Below are 15,078 nucleotides of genomic sequence, written 5' to 3' on the forward strand. Positions count from 1 at the left end.
GTAAGTAAATTAGGCTCGACATAATAGTAATGGCAGAGGCATAGGAGGACCAAGACTTAAAAGGCATTGTGAACTAAGAGAAACTCTTCATGCTTTCAAATAGTAAATGCCTTTCAGGGGGCAGATACCATATTAGGTGCTAGGATCCAAGATGAATAAAATAATCTCTATGTCCAGGATTGATTTGTCATTTAATAATATCTGTCACCATCAAATGGGGCTAACCCATTCTAAGAAAACAGTTTGATGTGAGAAGTTCTTGCCTAAAAAAATTAGTATCAAGTGAGTTTATCAATGACCTCATACTTCACATAATACAGCTGCCAGGAACTGGCGAAATGAGGTGTTTGTCTAAATGTTTTAATATTTACACAAAGGTATTCCGGAATGTGTTTGCAGTTAGGTGAATAAAATGAATAAAGGAGAGTTTGGAAACAAGCCTTCTGTCAGAAGAGAAAAAGGAAGGAAAGCAGAGAGCCTGGGAACATGGAGTTCAGATTTAAAAAGAGCACATTTTCCTAGTATTATTGCAAATCCAAAAGGAAGAAGAAGATAGTTTAAAGTTATCTCTCTAATCAAGACAAATTAGTGCTATTTGGCCAAAATTTACTATGCGACAATAAAGAAAAAGAAAAGACACCTCATGAAATTATACCCTTTGAGGTAAATAAATAAAATAAATTGTGTGCTAGATTGCTAATGGAGAATAAAAGCAAGGAGGGGGAAAGTGGCTTTTGAGCAAAGTATTAAACCAAGTGAGACTATCAACGGATATCTGGGGAAAGAGGATCTCAGCCTGCAGGAAGGTTTTGGAGAAACAGGGGATGTGTGTGGCTCATTCCAGGAATAGCAAACAGGTAAAAGCATGGCTAGAATAGACTAAGGGAGAGAACAGTAGAAAGTGTAAGAGAAGTAATAGGGGCCAGAAAATGCAGGGTCTATCAGGCCATAGTAAGAGTTTAGCTCTTTCTCCCGAGTGTGTTTAGAATCCAGTGGAAGGTTTTGAGTACTCTTATGTCACATGACACATATTTTCATCCATCCTTCTAGCTGCCTCATAGCAGGAGCAGTGACAACAGTTGGGAAGCTCCTAAAACAATCCAGACAAGAAATGAAGGTAGTTTGGGTCAAAATAGTGGCAGAAGTGATGGTAAAAAGTGAAATTCTTGGTAAATTTTAAAAGTAGAATCAACAGGCTTTATGGCCCAACCCAGCACAGTGTGTAAGAAGAAAGTCAAGGAGAACACTGAAATTTTTGCCTTAAGCAACTAGAAGAATGGAGTTGTTATCAACCAAGGTGGGAGAGGTATGAGAAGACAGGTTGGGAATGGAGAGGGATAAGATTAAAAGGTCAGTGTGGGGTAGGCTTAATTGGAGATTCAATTAGGTGTCCAAGTGGAAGCATCGGTGAGCAGCTGCATATACACCTCTTGAGTTCAGAGGAAAAGCCCAGGCTGGAGATTTAAATGTAGGAGTCATCAGCACATGGACTGATTTTAAAGTCATGAGATTATTCACACATTCCCTAAATGTACCCTTCCTGTCTTTTCTTCACTTACTAAACAGGTACAAATAAAAGAAATAGGTCTTACCATAGCAAGAGAAAAACGTATAGACTTCACCACCCATACAAGTGGTACAAAATAAATATTTATATAATTTCAAAGAAGGATTAGTTAAATGAATGATTGAATGATCTAAAGTTTATCAATTACAGAAAATTCAGTATCTTAGGTTTACAATCTTATACACCTTACACAAAGTGTGAAATGACCTTTATAATTCACAAAAAAAGAAGTCTCTGGAACCAATCAACCCTGGCTATTAAAATAATGAAAAATTTCACTCTCCCTTAAAACCAATTAAAAGTTGAGGCTATTAGTGTGTTGAGTGACCCTAAAACCTGGAAAGTGGTTTAGGATTTAAACTCAATGTGACATGGACTCAGAGTCAGTTCAACAACAAGCACATCATCATTTTTCTGTGTGGTAATAAGGCTCTTTTGTTCACAAAGGGCACTACTTTGTTTAGTATATACGTCACCAATCGGTTACTAACGCCAGTCACTGTGCCGCTTGCAGTACTGTGGTCCAGACCGACAGTACTGTGAGCACAGGCAATATGTGGTGTTCTGGGTAGTGATAAGAGCTATGGAGAAAATGGATGCAGGCAAGGAAGTTGAAATGTGTCTGCGGAGAGATGTGAGGGTTGCAGTTTTAAGTCGCATGGTCAGGGAAGGCCCTGCAGAGAAGAGGACTGTCCAAAGAGCTGAAGGAAATTAGAATAGGAAGCAACCATTGTAGGTATCTGTTGAAAGAACATTCCAGGCAGAAGGAAGAGCAAAAGCCAAAGCCTGGGGCAACATTCCGAGCAGAAGAAAACGCACACGCTACAGCCTAAGGCAGTAGGAGTGAGGAGGCTTCTGCAGATGGAATGAAGAAAACCCTAGGAAGTGAGGTCAGAGAGGTGATGGAGATCAGGCAGGGCCCCGTTGGCCATTATATGGCTTTTACCCCTGGAAAGATGGGCTGTTTGAGAGTTTTTAAGGAGAGAAATTCTATGATCTCTGGCAGATATGTCAAGAATAAACTTTGGAGGGCATGGGAAAAAGAGGGAAACCAGTTAAGAGGCAATTGTAGCAACCCAGGCAAGAGTTAATGGTTGCTCAGCCCCGAGTGGTAGCTGTAGAAGTGGTGAGAAATGGTGAGAAATGGCAGAGTCAACAGGATCTGCTGAGTGATTAGATGCGAGAATTCGAGGAAGAACCTCACAGGGTTCTTCCATGGAAGACAGCACACAGGGCACAGGCAGCGCGGACTTTTTGGACACCTTTGACAATCCACTATGGAGTGTCTCTTTCTCATGATAGATGGGGACTGTAGAAAAAAGCAGGTTTGGGGGAAGATAAAGGGAACTTGGTTTTTAAACATGTGAATTGGAGATGCTAATCAGGTAATCAAGTGGAGACATCACACTGTAAGTCTGGAATTCACAAAATAGCTCTGATTCAAAGAAATAAATTTTGAAATCATTAAAATATGATGGCATTTAAAGCCATGTGATTAGATGACATTATCAAAGAATAAGTGTAGTGGAGAACAGCAGTGTGCTCTGACTCACTCTGTCGTATATACTCATATAAGTGCTTGCTGTGCATATACCAAAACATTTCAAACTACCCATATCAAGAATTCAGAACTGATGCTCCTGTTTTATTCTCCACTTCTATGTATAGAACCGCCACTTTGATAGGGCAGAGAAATAAAAACCAAGGTGAAAGAGTAAGTTGTTATATACATTTGTGTTCCTATCCAAGAACTAAAATCTTGCAGCATATTCAGCTTTGAGCTTCCCACAGCTATAGAATGAATGCCGCTTATCAAATTCTCAGAAGCCCTGTTAACATTATTACTGTTTTCTCTTACTTTACAATAATAAACCACCAGCTTCCCCAAAGAATGTCTCCCACCCATATATGCTCCTGGGATGTACATTACCATGGCTTTATTCAATCTGTCCAAACACATTGGTTTTTTTTTGTTTGTTTGTTTTTTAACTTTTTTTATTGATTATGCCATTACATTTGCTCTATTCCCCCCTCCATTCCCCTCCACCCTGCATACCCCTCCCCCACCATTTCCCCCTTTAGTTCATGAACACATATCTCAAATTCTTTAGATTCTGTATTTCCCCTACTATTCTTACCCTTCCCCCTATCTATTTTCTATCTACTGTCTATGCTACTTATTTTCTGTACCTTCTCCCCCCCTTCCCCTCCTCCCACTCCCCTGTTGCTAACCCTCCGTGAGATCTTCATTTCTATGGTTCTGCTCCTGATCTAGCTGTCCTCTTAGTTTGCTTTTGTTTTAGGTGTGGTTCTTAATAACTGTGAGTTTGCTGTCCTTTCACTGTTCATCTTTTTTATCTTCTTTTTCTTAGGTAAGTCCCTTTAACATTTCATATAATAAGGGCTTGGTGATGATGAACTCCTTGAATTTGGTCTTATCTGAGAAGCACTTTATCTGTCCTTCCATTCTAAATGAAAGTTTTGCTGGGTAGAGCAATCTTGGTTGTAGATCTTTGGTTTTCATGACTTGGAATACCTCTTTCCAGCCCCTTCTTGCCTGTAAGGTCTCTTTTGAGAAATCAGCTGACAGTCTGATGGGAACTCCTTTGTAGGTGACTGTCCCCTTAGCTCTTGCTGCCTCTAGGATTCTCTCCTTCATTTTAATCTTGGCTAATGTAATTATGATGTGCCTTGGTGTGTTCCTTCTTGAGTCCAACTTCTTTGGGACTCTCTGAGCTTCCTGGATTTCTTGGAAGTCTATTTCCTTTGCTAGCTTGGGGAAATTCTCCTTTATTATCTGTACAAATAAGTTTTCCACTGGTGGCTGTGCCTTTCCCCCTTCTGGTACCCCTATAATTCGGATGTTGGAATGTTTAAAGATGTCCTGGAGGTTCCTAAGCTTCTCCTCATTTTTCTGAATTCTTATTTCTTCATTCCTTTCTGTTTGATCATTTTTTTCTTCCTTCTGGTCCACTCCCTTGATTTGAGTCCCAGTTTTCTTTCCATTACTATTGGTATCCTTTGTATCACCATTCATTTCAATTAGTTTAGCTTCCATATGTTTCTCTAATTTGTGACTAAAATCAACCAGTTCTGTAAGGATCCTGATAACCAGTGCTTTGAACTGTGCATCTGAAAGACTGGCTATTTCTTCATCACTTAGGTCTATCGGTTCTGGGGCTCTGAGTTGTCCTAGAGCCATTTTTGGTCTATTCGTGCTGTTAAGTGAGCGGAGCGAAGCCTTAGTTGTTTACCAGGACGGGGAGACCCAGGTCGCTGGTTTGTGACGCTGTGTGTGGGGGCGTGGTCAGAGAGGGAGCAATGGCGGTCCTCTCCGCTAGCCCAGCGCATCCAGTCACTCCACACGCCTGGGCCTTGTTTATCGGAATTGTGCGAGCCTGCTGCCCCGCGCCGGCTTCCCTTCTCACTGGTTTCTCCGCACGTAAATGTGGTAAATGTGTGCGACCGACCGACCCACCCACCGCGCCTCTTCCCTGTGCGCTCCGGCAGCCAGCTCGCTGCGATCAGCGCCCTCGGTTGCCTGCTCGCACCGTGCACCACCCCTGGAATTTCTTCTTGCTAACCTGCTCCGCTGCTGGCCTCGCTCCTCGTACCGGTCCAGCTGAGTATCTAGTTGTCCTTTGGACTCCGTATTGTCGATTTTCCGTGTGGCTTGGTTGTGACTGCTGTTAAAAATAGTTGTTCTTAGATTTGGTTGTGCACAGAGGCGAGGTGGTTCCTCCACCTACGTCTCCATCTTGGCGGAAGTCCCCAAACACATTGTTTATTAGGTAAAAATAAACTTTTTGGTTTAAATCTTCCCAATTAAAATGTAGTATTCTAAGAACTTTCCAAGTGGTTCAACACTAAAGTGTTCACACACTCAGAGATGCACACATACATCATGAATTTGATGCCTCGTGATGCCAAGATCTATTATTCATTGATTTCTATTGTGTAATGGGCATTATGGGCTGGGGCACACTTGGGATACTGGCATTGTTAACAGTTACCCAGATAATTTGCTCTAGACATTCTGAAATAGTGGAATCAGGCTATGAAGACTTAGTTTGGAAATTACTAGTGAGTTCTAAGCTTTCCCAAGCCTCCAGCCAAAAACATTTTAATGCTTGCTATTCTGCATGAAAAGAGGTACATACCTTCACTCCTTAGATTAAACAAAAGTACTAACTGACCTAAAATAACCTGCTGCATTATTAAGACAGTTGCCAGTCATACCTGTGCTGACTTTAGTTAAGATCTTATGGTTCTGTTTTTAACTTTCAAGAACTCCTGTTCTGCTAGTACTAATGTTTAATGTTTAGGTCAACAATAGACCTGACCCCAGCTGTGTATTTAGTGTTGATAAAAATGTAATACAGTATAGCATAGCAGTGGTCTCTGGTGTCAGTACCATTTTACCACTGCCTTTTCTGCAGAATGTTTTCATACCCTATAGCCTTTCTCTGACTTCTTGAGGTGTTTTGTCCCAATGCCTGGTACCTGGAGGGAGGGTGGGTTGTTTGTCTGACACCGGGAGAATCATGTAGTGAGCATAAAGAAGTCTTAATCGAATGCATGGTATTACTAAAAAGTTTAAGGAGTCATGAATGAATCTACCTGGACATGGCATTGATATTTTTTTCCCTCAATGGAATTTAACTAAATAAGAATGAAGCTTTAAAAAGTGTCATGATACCACTCATATGGTGAATATTAAATAGTCAAACTCTTAAAAGCAGAGAGGAGAACGGTGGTGTCCAGGGGCAGGAGGGAAGGGGAAGTGGAGAGGTATCAGTTAAAGGTAAACATTTTGGGTTATGCAAGATGAATAAGGTCTGGAGATCTCTTGTGCAGCATAGCACCTGTGGTTAACAATACTGTATTGTGTACTGAAAGTTTGCTAAGAAGGCAGATATTATGTTAAGTGTCCTTATCGAGTGGTTAGAATAATAAATAAGAGGACAGGAGAAGACTTGGAGGCAATGAGCAGTTTGCGCCACCGATCATGACAACAGTTTCACGTGTGTGGGCTTATCCCCATGCCTGTCAAGTAATATACATTAATTATCCACAGCTTCTGTATGAACTCACACTTTGTTAAATATGTCAAAGCGTTTTTAAAAATAAAAAGTGTTATGTTTCAAAAGTTTAATACAGAAATTATTTTATAATGCATTGATTTCCACTATATCATGTTTCTGCCAGTAGCAAAGAATTTTTCCTTGCCTCTCCCTCCTTTTTCCTTCCTGACAATTAATTTTGTGCTTGAAATGAACCTCTAACTATCCAGATAAGGGGTCTGCCTCTATTTTCTGTCCCCCTGAGCTCAGGTATCCCTAGAAAATAGGTTTATCCTCTACAAGAATATGCTTTTTTTCCGGTACCCATAAATTCTCTCTTGTTTTCCCTGTACTAGTTCGTCATTCATTGAGAGTCTCCCATGTCCTCTGCTAGACATAAAAAAAAATTGATAAAAAATACATTCTGTCTTTGATTTCTCACAGTCCAATAAAGGAGACAGACATGTAAACAAATAATTACAAGACAGTAGGCAGTTGGATTGCAGGGGGGTGAAAAAGACTAATTCTGCCTGGGCAATTACAAAAAAGTCTTCCTGAAGGAGGGAATATATGATCTGGGTTTTAACCCAGGCACGTATTTCAGGCAGCATGTATCATACTTAGGCATAAAGACCCAAGAGGGCATGGAGTATCTGGTACAACTAATAGAACGTGTTGACCAATTGGTATGGGAACTTGAGAGGAAGGACTGAGATAATAATACTTGTAAGATTTCAACCATTAGTACCTACTCTGTTGCAAGGAAGTGACTGGGTGATATTTTTTTAAGAGCGAAAGGAAATATAAAGGAGGAAACAGACTTGGAGATGAGGTCAGAGGAGAACATGCTGAGCTGGAGTCGCCTGCAACACCTCCACCCTCGGAAATACGGGTCTGAGAGGAGGAGCAGGGTCCAAGCTGAAGATGAAGACATGGAGGCATCCGCAAGTGCAGAACTGGGCAGGACCAGACACACAATTTGTGAGGACCGGTGAAAAATAAAAACGTAGTCCTCCATGTTCCAAAAGCAGGAAAAGGTGCCATTTAAGTTTTTAAATCTACTAAGTTACTGAAATAAAAAGTACGTTCTTTTCTTTCATAGTCTCACAATATATCATGATGGTTTTTATGAACTATTTAATGTGGTTCAAAGTAAATGAAAATTTTAGATAATTGTCATGAATTTTACCATTTGTCTTTATATTGTGCAATGCCAGTCCAAATTGTATATATCAGCACATTAACTTGTGTGTGGAATTACTAAAATTAGGCAATTCATTTTTCATGGCTTGGTCCTGCAGGGTGTCCTGAGCTGGTCAGAAGAAATGAATACAAGCCAGACTAGAGAAGTCAGAAGGAGGAAGGAAAGGATCCCCTAGGCACAATGTGGGCTCAGAGGTTCTGAGCATAGTTGTAGAGTCTGTTCAGAGCCTGGGACTGGCAAAGTCTGATGCACTTGGACTGCTATGTTCCCTCTCCAACCAGCCCCCAGATCGATGAATCACACCTCTGCAGGGAGCTGGGGAGTCAAGTCAAGCATTTCTCCTTTCCACGGGCCAGCTGTCTAAACCTACAGCAGATGGGCAACTCCAAGGGTATTGCAACCTCTGCGCCAAAACCCACTAGATACTTGGTTCAAGGGTAGCCAGAGGTTGGCCTAGGCCAACTTGCCCAGGGAATGAGATGCAGTACTGCCTGCCTGGGGTAGGGACAGCCACCACTGCCAGGCCTTGCCCCGAGATGCTGTTGGTTGTGATCCCAGCCCTCCGGAAACCTGCACTCAGATGCCTGCCAGGGCAGAGGACAGCAGCAGTTTGGAGGATAGGGGTCTACAAGGAAGACAGGCAGGGCTCAGGGTACAACAGTCAAGGCTCAGGAAGCCAGTGCCAAGAACGCTTGCCAGGGAGGCAGGGGAGGAGGGATCACTCTTAAAATGAGACACCAAGCCCCCAGGACACAGTCCCATTGCCCATCAGACTTCACTCACAAAATCTAAGTTCAAAGATACCACAAAAAATTTAGGTGCATAGCATTAACCCCCAAACATGGGGCCTCCCGAATAGGGGGCCGTGTGCAACTGCCACAAACCATGGGGCCAGCCCTAGACCTGTGATACCGCCCATGAGGCTGAGAAAATAGAAGAAGACCAAGGAGGAAGAGTAGGGAACCCCTGCATAAGAGAGGCAGGTGGGGAAGGAAAAAAAAAAAAGAGTGAAAACCAGGCAGAGATGAAGAGGCAGAAGAGAGAGAGAAGTAGACCCACAAGCTGAGGGAAGTCGCGGTCATCAGGGGTAGAAGCTTCTCCCGGGGGGGGGTCTGCAGACATGTTTCCTTGTCCCATTAGCATTTTAAAAGTTTGAACCAATATTTAAAAATTAAAAGTACTCTCATAAAAACCAAGCTATTCTTTAAAGAAAAAAATGAAAAGGTTTAACGACGCCATGTCTCTATGCCTCCATGGCCAAAGTACAAACCAGAGATGAGCAGCAGCAGCTCCCCTAGAGGGGCCCAGGCCCCCCGCTTGTCAGGCCCCTGGGACTCTCTCTGCGGCCACACGGGCAGCTGTGTGGGACCGGCTTCACCGATGCAGGTTACTGCGGACACCCGAGTTCGGAAGCTTGGGTCTGCACCGCATGTCCAATGCTGCAGAAAGGTCAAGGAAGGGGGGCCTGAAAAATAGGTCATTGAACTTGGCAAGTGGGAAAACATTGGTAGGATCTTAATAAGAACAGTCTGAATGGAGTGATGGGGTGGAAGCCAGATGGCAGTGGGCTGCGAAGTGAATGGGAGGGGATGAAGTTCAGACAGCGACGGCAGAGACTAATATTTCAAGCTTGTTGTTTTTTATTTTTTTTGTCACACAGAAGGGTGATGCAAAAGTAGTTTGAAGCCACCCAGCTCTCCCTGCTCCTCCCACATCCTCCTTCCCACACACTCTCTATAACTAAATATAGGAGAAGTAGATGACATGCAGTAAGATCGCTGTTCGAAATTTTACACTTGAGGACAAAAAACAATTCAAGACCAGAAGTAGAAATTCACCAGGATTTTCCATACTCAGAGATGCCAATCCTGAGTATTTACTGCTGTCAGTATTGGTGATTTGAAAAAAATGAATTTAGGCTGTTCAGAGGTTGATTTCCAGGAGTTTTTTAAGCCGCTTTTTTCTGTTTGGTTTTATGTAATATTATTCATTTCATCTGTTTATTTATTATTTTGTTTTACTTATTTTAAGCTATTCTATTCTGCAACAACATAGTTTTCATGGCAGGTGTTAGGAAAAATCTGTGTTGTTCATACTCCAGGGCACAGAGCGACACGGATCGGCTACTGCTCAGAGAACTCTTCGACAGGCCGACTGTCCTACGCTGCTGTGCAAAACAAGTAATATTTCCCCTTTCCATTGTTGCATAAACTAGTTTTAAAATAATGATGCCATCTGTTTCTACTACTGCACTGTTGTTGGGTGTTTTCCAGGTTTCTTTGTTCATAAAGAATGTCATTTACAAGGTTGGTGTTTTATCATGAACATGGGTAGGTTTGGGTTCAGCAGGCTCTGCATTTCATGAGAGGTCTAACTTGGTTGGGTATATCCTAGCTTCACAGTGGAATTTACCAGAATTGTGAGGACTGAATGCCTCTTGCTTGGCATTCAGTCCTTGCTAAAGATGCTCTCATCTGTTACAAAAAAATTTCTGTGACGTGATTTAGGTCAAGGTTTGGATTCCTTGGGAAGTAATCAGATTTTGACCTTGTCTTTCGCTAGTCTCTCAAAGTACAGGAAGCGTACTCACTCCCTCTGCGGCCTACTCTCACCGACTGTTTAGAGTGTGGTCTGCACAGCCCACCAGGGACCTGTGGAAAACAAAGATTTAAACACTCACGGTGTGTGTTCATGAGATTTTGTGACTTTGAGTGGATGTCAAGTCCATAAGACAAGCTACACTTATTTAAAAAGGGGGGGGGGATTATGTAAGTTTTTCATGTTTGTTTAATGAAGTTATAAAGGGCACTTAGCCTTTATTTAAAAATTTTCTAGGTGCCTTTAAGACAAACCCTACAACTGTAAACACTATTCTTTGACACTAATCAATAACTTTGACCTCCCCAGTTAGCTGATACAGTGTGGACATGAGGTCCCAACCTGCAAGTCAGTGAGCCAGCTCTGCATATACAGTCCCAACAGGTGGCCCACCCGAGGTTTCAGTAGAGGCGGTCGGGGAGCTCCTGAGCACAGAGCTGAGGATGTGAGGGGAAAGGGCTTTGTGGTAGGCAGAGGAGATGGATGCAAAGGGGGCCAAGAGGATTGTAAAATAGGCTGTTTTCACTCTCACTTCATTACTCAACCACTCTCAGCCACTGGAAGGCTAGATTCTGTCCCACTACATCACTGACACTGATATCTGCAATCCCCTGGGACTTTTTTTTTCCATGTTTATTCTACTTAGACCTTGAAGGAGGTAATAGCCAGAGAAGGACCCTTTTCTTTCCGCTGCCTTTGGTTTCCATCTGGGCCCAGCTGGCCAGGGAGCCTGGGAAACGTAGTTTTCAGACACTGAGCCGTTTCCCCTATGAAGCCAAATACAGAAGGACAGATGGGGCTACAAGATAACAGGCGAATAACTAGGCAAGGGCCCGATTCAAATACCATGTGTTTCCTAAAGTATTTCCTGATTCTTTGCCCTTCCCTGCCCCTCTACATCCCCAACTAAAAGAAACTTCTCCCTCTTCTGCATTTCTGTGAACTTGGATTGTCTCTGACTCAATGTAAAGCATAACTAATGAGAAACCACTGTGTGCTAAACACTGTGCTGGATGCTGAAAATACAACTGTGAGGAACAGACTTGGTTCTGTTCCCTTAGACCTTCGTGGATCTTAAATTCTAGTTGGGGAGACACACTGAAAAATGCAGTCGCTATGTAGTTTGATAAGCATCAGGACAGGGGAAGTGCATGTGTTGGAGTCCCCGAGAATGATGTTTAAACCGAGCTGGGAGGGTCAGGAAGTGCTTCCCAGGAAAGCCAATGTTTGAAGCCAAAGAGGGAGGGGTCACGGTGCAAAGCCCTTGAGAGAAACAAAACCCCACCCAGGGCCCAGCGGTGAGAGAGAGTGCACCTCCCCAGGAAGAACCTGAGCAGAGAAGCCAGCACACAGATTTTAAGTGGAGAAGGGGAAAAAGAAAAATGGGGCTGAGGGGGCAATTTGTGCCACACCGCACCACGTCAGCCACAGTAAAGAGTTTGTACTTTATCCTGAGGACAATGGGAAACCATGAAGGTTTATGATGGGGATGTGACAGGATCAGGTGCTCCTTTTAGGAAGTTTGTGTGCAAATAATAGCCCTGCACAAGTTCTGTTACACATGCTGAGTCTATAGCACAATCTGTCCCATCTGTGTTAAGATGCCTTAGAGACATTTGGTCTCTAAAAAACTCCTCTCTGTTTGAGATGAAAATCTCACCATTTCTGCTACTGACGATATGATTCGATTTATCTGACATTCTGCAAAATGCAAAACTAGAAAGACAGAAACCAAATCAGTGATTGCCAAGGACTAGGAGTGGCCAGAAAGGCTGACGGCCGAGGGGCAAAGGGAATATTCTGTGATGGTAGAAATGTGTTTACAATTCTGTTTGTCAAAACCCACAGAGCTATATACTTTAAAAAAAAAAAAAAGGTGATTTTACTGCTTGTAAACTATGCCTGAATGACTCTGACTTAAAAGAAAAAAGGCATCGTTCTTCCTTAATGACCCATGCACCTGCATTGCACCTGTGAAATCTGAGTACTCCTGTCCATTTAAAGGTTACCCAGCCATGTGAAGTCTTTCCCGGTTTCTCAGTCTGTGTGTCTGCAACTATGCCTGGTGTTCCTGGAGGACAGTGGGCAGAGCTTACTTCCATTTTGTTTTTCCTACAGGTAACTCAGCACTTGCTAATTCTGTGGGGATGTTTTGATCCAGAGGAGTGATTTCAGTTTGGATGGACTCTTGGCCTTTGGATCACCTCCCAAAGGGAGGATCGCGGACCCTCTGGCTCACTGAGGGTCCGTTCCAACCCATTCCAACCCATTTCCTTTCTCTCTTAGTTCATTTGGTCAGACCTCACTGTCTGCTCCTCTCCAGAAGTGAAAGTTGCTAACCAGGCAGCATGCAAAATTAAATAGTAAACAGGAAGATGTCCTGACTAATATCTCCAGTGTGGAAAGAGTGTCTACCATTTCGCCTTGGAAATGAAAGACACTGCAGACTTCCGGGCGGCACGGGGATTTCTCTCCTCCCCAACGGCACGGGCAGCAGCCTGAGCCTGGCGGGCACCGCCTGCGTGTGTCTGCAGTGCCAGAAGCCTGTGATTCCAGAAGATATCAGGTTTCTAGAAAACACGGAATTCTACCTGCAGAGGAGCAGGGAGAGATTTCCCACCCAGAGTGAGGCCTTAGGGTAAAAGGATTATTTTACCATAATTAGTTGCCCAAAATTGGACTTTCTCAAGTTGTTTGGAAAGACAAATGTCTGTTTAAAGAATCCAGTTGTATTTTTGCTTTATGCCCTGGAAAAATCGGACATGTGGAGCTCTAGATTTTCACTGTTAGGGGTTTAACATCACACATAGCTTGCCCTGCATGTAGAAATACTTGTTGAAATTACTTTCACTTCAGCACAACAACTAACAGAATAATATGATCAGGCATTTTGTTGTTGCAAAGTAGCTTCAGAGTTGGCATATGACATACCCTGGCAAATAGGTGACCTTTATTATTTTCGTTCAGTAGCATCTTTAGACCTTTAAGTGGTCACCAATCTACTCCCATGGGCCAAATCTGGCCCCCTATCTGTTTTTTGCAAATAAAGTTTTATTGAAACACCACCTCCAGTTTGTTCACAAATAGTCTATGGTTGCTTTCCACACAACAGAGTTGTAAAGTTGTGGCAGGAACCATGTGGCCTGAAAAAGTGAAAATATTTACTCTATGACCCTTTACAGAAGAAGTTTGGCCATCCCTGCTCCAAGAAAACAAAATGTTCCATAGTCATTGAATCCCCATCAGACCTAACCTCACTGAGGCCTCACTTAGGAAGTTAAGGATGGAAAGGTAGCATCTATGTTGTGGTAATCTCTCTCACTAATACAGACACTTCATTTGAATAATAAATAGGGAAAAGTTTAATAAAACTCTTGGGTGGTTTTTGTTTTTAGAAAATATCTCAGGCAGTTTCCCACTGGCCCTCTTTGTGATATATCAAATTTATGGTCATGTGTCTATGTGTTTTCATGTGCCTTCAATAGTAAGTAATTAAAACAACTTATCAGAAAAGCAGTTATTCTTAAACTTTTGGTGAGGTACTGACAGTTTTGGGTATCAGAGAAATCTCTAAAGATTCTTTCTTGGGAGCTAAAAATGGGCAAATAACACTCAAACTCTATGTGCGTTTTCAAGAGTTCCCAGAGGTCTGAAAGCCCACCTAGTACATGTCAGGTGAATTACTCCTTTAGCAACTTGTGAGTGTAGAATGACCAACAGGCAGAACTCCTGGTATGAGCTAGTCTGAGGAGGGCAATGTGGAGGGTATCAAGGCAGTCCCAGTATTTTTGAAAAATCACACCTCATAAGCAATCACTTTGTTTTATAAAACTGAAGTCTTAAAGGCTTTTAGGTTGTAGATGTCTGAGTTCTATGTGATCTTAGGTAAAAACAAAAACCTTTGTGTGCCTCTGAATTGCAGAAGTTGCAATCTGGTGGTTAGGGGAGCCCCAGTCATAGAAGACAAATGTAGAATTCAGAAGTGGTAAGTGTCCCAAAATACACAAACATCGGGCAGCTCTGAGAGTTCCCCCCCCAGAACTGCAATGACCCATCTCCTATCTCTTTCAGTTTTGTCTGCCCGTTAGTGTACAGAGGAAATCACTTTTGCAGAACATCTACTCTGCAGAGGTAGGATGTCACACACACTTCATTTAAGGAAAATAACTGAGAGATAACCTAGCCATTTGAAGATGGGAGCCAGGAGCGCTCCAGTGGAGTGTCCACTGACTCACTGCCCCGCGGTACTTAGGAGCCCTGGCCAAACAGGAGGCTTCTCATTGGCATATAAGCACAGTCTGTCCATAGAACAGAGCGATGATTTGCGAGTGCTGCTGACCCTTGAACAACGTAGGGGTCAGAGGCACCGAGTGACTTCCGCACAGCCAAAAAGCCATGTATAACTTCTGGCTCCACGAAACTTAACTACTGAGAGCCTACTGTTAACAGGAAGCCTTCCTGACAACATAAATAGCCAATGAACACATTGGTAGTAAGTGTGTTATATATTATTGCTATTATATATTATATACTGTATTGTAATACAGTAAGCTAAAAAAATATTGAGAACATCATAAGGAAGAGAAAATGCATTTACTGGCTTTGTTGAAAGAAAATCCACATATAAGTGGAGCTGCACAGTTCAA

Source organism: Artibeus jamaicensis, unplaced genomic scaffold, assembly GCF_021234435.1.
Source record: "Artibeus jamaicensis isolate MK-2021 breed Jamaican fruit bat unplaced genomic scaffold, CSHL_Jam_final contig_76, whole genome shotgun sequence".
In the NCBI taxonomy this organism is placed as follows: Eukaryota; Metazoa; Chordata; class Mammalia; order Chiroptera; family Phyllostomidae; genus Artibeus; species Artibeus jamaicensis.